The sequence below is a fragment of the Lactuca saligna genome, chromosome 7 (assembly GCF_052625555.1).
Source record: "Lactuca saligna cultivar CGN05327 chromosome 7, ASM5262555v1, whole genome shotgun sequence".
Classification (NCBI taxonomy): domain Eukaryota; kingdom Viridiplantae; phylum Streptophyta; class Magnoliopsida; order Asterales; family Asteraceae; genus Lactuca; species Lactuca saligna.
Window position 1 is genome coordinate 34,959,699 of NC_136423.1, and position 9,654 is coordinate 34,969,352.

At 36.8% G+C, this 9,654-nt stretch overlaps 1 non-coding gene across 1 annotated transcript; it reads right to left on the minus strand.

The window, feature by feature from the left end:
• Window positions 1–225: 225 nt before the first annotated feature.
• LOC145007770 (small nucleolar RNA R71) lies at window positions 226–332 on the minus strand. The gene has a single exon (XR_013663137.1). It is a non-coding gene; the product is annotated as a small nucleolar RNA R71 (small nucleolar RNA).
• Window positions 333–9,654: the final 9,322 nt, after the last annotated feature.

Consider the following 9,654-nt stretch of genomic DNA (forward strand, 5'->3'; position numbering starts at 1 on the left):
GACCACGGAGATGCTTACAAGCACTTGGATAAAGTCAATGATGTAACGGATTACTTCAATGTTCCAAATGTGCCTCGCGAGACCCAGCTACTTCGCATGCTCCCAGTTACATTCAAAGGTGCTGCAAAAGACTGGCTCAAGTCACTTCCTCCTGGGTCAGTCACCACATGGGCCAAGATGAAAGAAGAATTTATTGATCACTTTTGCCCACCTTCCAAAATAGACAAATTGAAGAAGGCCATTGCTAACTTTGAACAACAAGCTGGAGAGTCACTATATGAAGCTTGTGAGAGGTACAAGAGCCTTCTAAGGAATTGCCCGCACCATGACCTTAATAGCCAACAAGAAGTCTCCATATTCTATGACGGAGTCAATGTCACCACAAGGCAGTTACTTGATTCGCAAGGCCCGCTCACAAGAAAGCCACCCCCGGAAATCAAAGAATTAATTGAAAATTTCTCTAAACATTCTAGATAATACCACAACCCACGAAATGAAGTAAGCAGGGGGTAGTGAACACAGTCAACGATAGCATGGCGGCAATGATGGCCAAACTAGACAGTTTAGACAGAAGAATGACGAAAATGGATCAAACAATCCACGCTATCCGGGTGGGATGTGAAAACTGCAGGGGAATGTGAAAATTAAGAAACAGTTAGGTCAACTTGCACATCAAGTGAACGAGAGAAGACCGGGTGAACTTCCAAATAAAACTGAGAACAATCCAAGAATGGAGAATGTGAATGTTATAAGCTCTAGCTATGGAAAAAATTTCACTCCTATGACCACTGCACAGAAGGTCTCAACTAAGGTGCATGCAGAAAAGACAGAGGGGTCGAGTTCAGCTAAACCCGACCAGACTCGCCGAGTCCTTCTAATGGACTCGACGAGTCCATGCCCTTATCACAAATCCACTGTTTCCTTAAAGCCTTACAACCCTCCTTCGCCATTCCAAATCCGAGCCATACCTGATGAAAAGGTCAAGGCATACAGAGCTTTCATGGAACATGTTAAAGCCCTTCAAGTCAACATTCCATTTGTTGAAACAATGCTTCAAACACCCAAATATTTAAACTTGCTTAAGGGACCTTTTGCTGCTAGGAAAGATATGGCGGAAGTGGCGGAATTAGTATTGAATGAACTACCAAAAAAGAAGGGCGATTCGGGAAGCATCTCGATTCCTTGCCAATTTGGAAATATACTTGCCACTCAAGCATTGAGCGATTCGGGTGCAAGTATAAACTTAATGCCTTTTTCGTTCTTCAAGAAGCTGAATTTACCAGAGCCAAGGTTTATTAATATGAAGATCCATTTGGCGGACAAGACAATCATTCGTCCAAGAGGTGTTTGTGAAGATCTTCTAATAAAAGTGGACAAATTTGTATTCACCGTGGACTTTGTAGTGCTTGATATGGAAGAAGACCCCAAAATTCCAATTATTTTGGGGAGACCATTTTTGAATACCGCAGGTGCATTAATAAATGTATGCGAGTCCACACTAACATTGAGGGTAGGAGATGAGTCAGCCGTTTTTAAAGCTGTACCAGAAAATAAGCAAGAATAAGCAAGAAAAGAAGATGTTTCCTTTATTGAATTGGATGATGAAATACTTCAAAAAGAACTTCCACTCTTACAAAAAGAATATCCAAGTAAGTTTTTGTTATCGTCTGAAGAAAACTTCGAGGCTGATAAAGACTTAGAAGAGATGGAGAGGTTGCTTGGGGGAGCTGATCAAGAAGAAACAAAGGATTTTATGGAATACGCTCTGACTCGCCGAGTCGCCTTGACAGACTCGACGAGTCCCGTCGTGAAGTGTAAAAAAGCAGTCAGCCTTAACGTGCTTGTTGCCAGCTCCTTGCATGCTCTTGACATGAAGATCTGTCCTAATGCTTTGGAAGGTCCAGCAGCGGATGGCGGAGTTTTTGAAAAACATTATGACTTCCAAAATGATCAAATAGCTTACCTTAATTCAATTATACAAGAAGATGAGGGAACTCAACTTGACGAGGTGGAAAGCTTGGGAGAAAAGGAGAATGCAAAGGCGTGGAATGGCAATACTAATAACTTTTCCACAAATAGAGTGATCAAGTTAACCAAACCTCGAGCCCGAGTGTTTTCTACATATGAAGTCATTAAGTATGAAGAAAAGGAAGTTCAAAGGATGGGTCCGAAGAGTGGGGTGAAGAAGAAGATGGGGAAAAGGAACATGCACGCAATTGAAGAACATGCCACAAGGAAAAGGAGAGAAGAATTGAAACGGGCATACAAGCAGAAGATACATGCCTATAAGACGAAGTATAAACCGCAAAAGATTAGGCGTGCATTCTCGATGCAATGAAATGAAGAAACGTAGATGGGAAGGAGTCCAACTAACGGCTCCTTAAAAAGAAGCGATGGGCGGGAGGCAACCCGTTATGAGAGTTTGCTTTCTTTAATCTTTCTCGTTTTATTTTTTGTATTTTTATTTTTAGGATTTTCTTTTTCTATTTTCATCTTCTAAATCATCAAACATGACTGCTTAAGAGTACGCATGGTCTGAGTGTGGGGTGGTTTAAATATTGTTTTCATAAATACATGGATAAAACTATAATTTTTGAAATGTTTGTGAGTGACTCGCCGAGTCTGACCTTGACTCGCCGAGTCTATTCAGCATCTGGATGAGTTGAAAATCGCGACTGTACTCGCCGAGTCTGACCTTGACTCGACGAGTCTATGTTATTTACAGAAAAAAATAATAGTTATATTTATTTTTACATCTGGTAAAACTAGGGTTTTTAACCCTAATGAGATCATATCCCGCCTTTGCTTTTTCTCTCAAGCACTCATCAAGTTTTTCAATTCTTCTTCAAAATTCTCAAAGTTTATCACCAAAGGAACCATGTTTTCACGTGGACGAAGCTCTCGAGGAAGTCAAGGAGATTTTCCTTGGTTACATTTTCCACAAATCAACTCAAACTCAACAAGGAATAATTGGAAGAAGAAGCTTGAGGAGCTCAAGAAAAAAGAGATATGCGTTCCCAATACAATTGATTGGGAATGGTTGGGGAGCATTTGTTATGAAGAAGAGTTGGCCCCTTATATCGCCAAGACGTTTGTACACAATGGAGTGTCCGTCACATGTGATGGATGGAGTCGTGTCTTCCGTATTCGAGAACCGATTTATCGTGAGCTATGCTTGGAGTTCTTTTCCACACTACATTTTCAGGGTGTGGATGATTATTACAGCCCTGGAAGTGTTACTTTTTGTCGTGGGGGCGAGCTTCGTCATTGTTCTATGTTCGAACTAGCTGGAGATTAAGGATATATGACCAACATGTGGTCAACACGGATGCATTTCGTACATTTCTGGAGCATTGCCATAAAGCATTTTCGGATGGGATCACAAGTTCAAGTTGGTGGAGTACCATTGCTAATAAAGTTTACATTCCAAAGTCGGCTCAGGAAGGGACCATACGATCCCCTACACACTGCCTTATTCACCGGCTTATTTCGAACACCATTAACCAAAGGAAAGATGATGACAAGGTTTCTAACCTTGATGTTTTCTTTCTTTGGAGCATCATTACACCCGATATTTTTTGCAACATTCCATGGTGCATCGCTTCATACTTGGTGGAGGGAGCGGTCAAGGACCGCTAAACTTCAAAAATTAATGGTGGCATGTTCGTGACACGTTTAGCCCACTCTTACGGGTTAATGACTAGCGGTGCTTGGAGCTTGCTGACGGAGATTCCGACATCTCCCTTTAATCTTATTCTTTTTCACAGGGCACGCATTATTGAAGATTATGAAGGAGGTCATTATGCTATTCCACATGACGATCTGGTGATCAGGCCTGAGGCACCGGGACGAAGGTTTCGATCGAGATGCGAGCGGGAAGTGGAGGAGGAACCGCCAGTAATTCCGGTGGACAATGATGAAGTACCAATGGATTGGTACAATGTCGAGATGATGAGGCTCCAAGATCAAATGGCGAGGGGTATTAATTTTAGCAACGAATCCCACGTGCAACTTTTTGACCATTTCCATATTCCACACATTGATGGGGGTAACTTTCCCTACATTCATTCTTGGGATGAGGTCATTAACATGAGGCGGAGTGGAGATGGTGGGAGCGGGGCTGTGCATGGTCATGATGAGGAAGAGGATGATTAGTTTTTTTATGTTTTATGGAACAATTTTTATTTATTCTTTTTTTTTTGGTGTGTTTTAAGTTTTTAATTAGGTTTTAAAACTCTTTTGTGTTTAATGTTCTATTTGCCTTGGTTTATTTCAGAATTTGGTTTAAGAAATGCTTGCATGAGGAGTCTAGAGTATATGAGAAAAAACATGGAAATGAGTCAAGAAAGATCGACGTATTGCGTTTGAGTGTCGAGTCCGGTCCGAGAGGGTTTATGAGTGAACCTTTACTGAAGCTATGAGAAGTTTTGAAGTCCATTAGAAGTTGGATTCAGGATAAAGTAAAATTTTGTCTGCCCAGCGCCGACTCGTCGAGTGCATATAACCTACTCGACGAGTCATAGTTCATTTTCATGATTTCAGCAATTTCGCGTAGTTACTCGGCGAGTCGTTCTTTGACTCGACGAGTCCTATATTTATCCATCACAAGGGCTGCTAACTTAATGCTAGTGGCTACACTACTTGACTATTGATTCTTTGCAATCAATTCCTGAAGATTTTATAGTATTTTTCCTGCACATTTGAAGCTACCCACATGTGATTTGATGTCCGAGACATGGATGCGCTGTTTCCATGGCTAAAGTTGATTGAAGTAGATGCTTAATTGAAGAAAACCACCTTCGTAACTGCTATCCCAGGGGATTTTGCTCCAATTCTCTCTATATTTCATTTTTTTCATGCATAATATGCAATGGGGACATTGCATAAATTAAGTGTGGGGTAGGGGGTTGGTTACATCTTAGTAAATTTAGAATCCTAATATCCTAATTTAGGTATGTTTTAAAAAAAATTGCACTCTTACATACCGAAAATGTTACTTAGGACTTAATTTAGAAATTTTGGTAAAAAGTAATTAGGATTCCATGTTAGAATTATGTTGATGATTGCATGAAAACCCAAATGTTTAGTTGAGCCTATATATGTTCTAGTGCATTTGTGGCTTCCTTATTCCAGTGAAATCATGGGACAAAAACACGACCTCACTTAGTTTGAAGGATGCAATATGTTTAGCATCGTGTACCAGAAATGTATCCAAGAAAATTGTTATCGCTAACCAATAAAGGTTGAAGTTGAGCGCCCCTACTTAACCATGTAGGGTTTTGAGTGAAAAAAAGTGAGTTACATGTAAAAAAAGATAATTACAAGAAAAGTTTGAAGAATTTTTGGAGCATCAAAGTTAAAGTATGAAGTTCAAAGATCAAAAATTCTGAAGAAATTCAAAAGTTGAAAATACCCGAAAATTAAAGATCAAATGTCAAAGAAGTGAAGAATTCCAAAGAGCTCCATAGTGTTATCATAAATTGTAATTATCTAGATTATGTATGCTTGGGTTGCTCAACCAAAAATACCTTGAGGTTACGATGTTTTCTGGGGATGGATTCGGAGGGATGCATAAAATGAGCATTGTTCAGAAAAAGTGGGCGAATGTTTATGAGGATTGTGAGTATTTGGAGTATAGGGGGTTATTAGGAAAATTTTAGACATAAATGCATGCATTGCGGTCTTGGCATAATGGCTGGGTTCGATTGGAGTTGTCTTATATGATTCTAATGTATTAAAATTCAGTTTTGCTTGGGGACAAGCAAAAGTCAAGTGTGGGGTATTTTGATATTTGCATATTTAGTCTTATATTAAGTATAGATTTTTATCATTTATTAACTAATTTATTGCATATCATGGACAAAAGATACTTAAAAGTGTTTGAATTGTGTTTTCAGTCCAAAAGCAAAGCTTTGGAGCCAAAGGAAGCAGGAGAAGCGGTTGGGAGCTCGGGAGTTGAACAAGGGAGAATAAATGTTAAAAACATAAGTTACTCGGCGAGTAGGGTCAACTACTCGGCGAGCTGCGTCGAAGGATCGAGAAGATAAGGACTCTAAGACTTACCTTGAACGGGAATCAAGCGATGGACTCGGCGAGTCGGACATGGACTCGGCGAGTCGGATCGAATCTATATATATACAGCTTTCCAGATCGACATACAGAATTCTGAAACCCTTGGGGAGAAGCAAGCTACGAATCAGAGTAAGGAGAGAGTTGGAGAACGAAGATATAACCCTAAAACCAATTCCGAAGGAGATTTGAGGCAAACCTACATCATTCTTACTTTAATCTATTGTTCTTCATTATGTTTAGACTTTTAGATTGCGTTTTTATGTTGTTAATCACCTCAATCATGAGCTAAAACCTTTAAACTTTTGTTTGGGGAGACAAAGTTGATACTATGGATTGATTATTTATGGTAGGATTGATTTAATATTGGTGATTTTGTTGATTCTAGCTTGTTAAAGAACCTCATGTGTGATTGAAAACTATTTTTCTGTTATTAGGAAGTTAATTAAGCTGTATGAACATCTTTTAATTGCTACCTCATATAATTTATGTGACCACTTTGTTATATGACTAGGATTAGCGACTATAAAACTAGAATTAATGGAAAAATAGGTAAATTCATGTGTGAGCTTGTGTGATGACCATCAACAAGAGGTTAAATAAAGGACCAAATTAGTTAGCTATTACAAGTCTAAATTAACCTGAATAAATAACCTAGTGAATTAAACTAAATTAGACAATTGATCACTGTTTGAGTTAGTTTGTTCTCTAAGGATTAGTGCAGAGAACGCGAAGCTAATCACTTGAATCGGTAGCCAATACAAGAATTAATCCATTGTACTATTACCATAATATCAACCATAGGATCAATTGATTTGAACTAAGTAGAAGTCCCCTTCGTCATTGAATTTAGTTGAATCTTTGCTTTTCTAGTTCTTAGTTTAAGTAATAGTTAGTAAGTTTCTAGTCTTGTAAAACTAGAGAAAAAACCCTTTTATTATTTAAACTTAGATAAAATTAGTTCTTAGTTTTAATTTACCGTTCCCTGTATTCGATACCCTACTTATTTAGCTTTATCACAATTGACAGGTCCACTGCCTTTGTGTGTTTATTTTATAATTAAAAGTAGGTTTAAAACTAGTTCATTTCACACACATCAGGTAGAATAAAGTATAAACATGGATTTTAGGTGATTTTGGGGAAATTACTATGAAAACAATGGAATCCTTTATATGTGAGCATTTGATGAGTATATGAAGCTCATAAGCATGAGTTGATACTAGAAATATGATTTGAAGTCAAAAACATGAAAACGTGAATGATATTTAGTTAAAGTTATTGAATATTTAGCCATAAGGACAATATGAGAAACATGGAATGGAATTGAGGACTCCATTGTCAGTTTATGTACTTAAAATGAGATTAATGGTCATTTTATGTACTTTTACAACTTACATATGAGTATTCAATGAGTTAGGAACAAACTACGTAAGTTTTAGATTGTGCATTTGGAAGCTAGACAAATTAACCCTCCATTTAATTTTAAGGACCATCACGATCTTAAAGGTTTCAATGAGCTCTTAATGGGTTAAATTGAGTGTATTTGGATGATAAAAACACCTCCTAATCATGTGTGAGAACCTATACAAGTGGTGTAAAGTGAATTGGAAAGGACCTTCAAGAGTTATGAAAAGTGACATTTTGAGAAAAAAAAAAAAGGATTAAGAAAACTATGCAGCCAAGTGACCACAACCCGTGTTATTTAAGCCTAAATCAACATGACCCGTGTTCCTTTTTATGGAGTTATCACTTATTTTTCTTCTACATGTTGCATACAGGCTCAGATTTACACACGGTTTTCACCTACATTCAAAGGCTTTCATAAGGAATATGAATCAATAAATTTAGTAATGGAACCCTTGAAGGGTATTTTGGTGATTTTAATGACTTTTACCTACTTGTTATATAGGTGTTGTGCAAGAGTGTTGCTCTAAGGAAGGAACTAGAAGAAGACTAGCTAATCTACGTGTGATTGAGGTGAGTACGTGTTGGCATTTTTCTACTTTGGGGTACATGAAAAAATGATTTTTATGATAATGAAATACCAATGATTTGATATATGAAACCTTTTGAAATTAAAATTTCAAATGCTTTTGAAAACAATGTTTTGAAAGAATGCCTTGAAAGCAATAACATTTTTTAAAGTAAAATAATTTTTGGAAGAATGAATGTTTTGATATGTGAAATGTGTCTTTTCAAAGTATATCTTTATAGTAACCTATGATATTATAAATGATGGTATGAGTATTGATAATAGGGAATGTGAAAGGTAAAAAAAAGTAGAAAGAAAATAAAGAAAATGATCAAAACTACCCGGGTCATGATACTTCATAAGAGGCACTAAAGGGATCTAATGGGTGGTACATTTCCTTCGTGAAGTAGATATCATATTATGATACCTTAATGGACTGATTTGGTTCTACTCACCTTGATATCTTGGTGGATTGATTTGTTCTTTCCACATTGGCCTTAGGAATATAAAAAGATTAAATGAAATGATATGATATGTTATGAAAAGATATAATATAATATGTTATGTATGAAATGATTTTCATGTACGTAAATGCTTTGAAATGTTTTGGGTAACAAACATACGTATCTCATGAGACTTATTGTCTTACGCTATCTCTTTTTAATTTCATGTATTACACGTTGTACTTGAGGAGAAAAGATGATAGATGGAAGTTAGAAGTTAAGAGATAAAGAATAGAATGGAGCTTGTCAAGTTTGTTATTAATGTTATTGATGTAATTCATATTTGTTTGCTATGGTTGTATGATGTTTAACGGTAACACCCAAGATTTTAACTGTATATGTTTTTATGAGATCGGTTTTTGTTAAATGTAGGTTAACAGTACCATATTATCTTTTAAAAAATATTAGAGAAATTTGGGGTAGAAATCAAAACATTATTAAAAGAGAAAAGAGTAGATATACCCAACCTACCTTCATGTTTAGATGCCAACATCTTTTCCATTTTATCCATCATATCTTCTTCTCTCCCGCCTAACCAACCCCAAAAAAATCTTAATCTCAACTTTACCAAGAGATTAATAACCATTTTAGGAGCATTAAAAAATGACATATAATAAATGTCAATACTCTCTAGGACCGCTTCTAGTAAGGTGTCCTCCCACCAATTGATAAAGTTTTAACTCTCTAATTGAAAAGACTTTTTAGTAAACCTCTCTACAATGATTTTTCATTCTTTGGCTTGAGACCGATTACTCAACACACATGCAACCCATAATACATAAAAGAGATTGTGGCCACCCAAAATACATAAAAGGGATTGTAGTCGAGCCACAATAGAAGTTAATTCTTATAGATATAGTCATATGTCCATGGATTTAAATAAAAAAAATGTGTAGTTTTGTACCTACATAAGAAACATATCCCTACACTTAATGCCAATTCTCATTAGTGGTACTAAGAGAGAAAGTATACAATAACATATCTCTACACTTAATGCCAATTCTCATTCATAGCTAGGTGTACAAGAGAAACATTATAGACAATAATGTGTATCTGTACACTTAGTGCCAATTCTCTCATTCATAGCTAGTGGTACTAAGAGAAAGAATG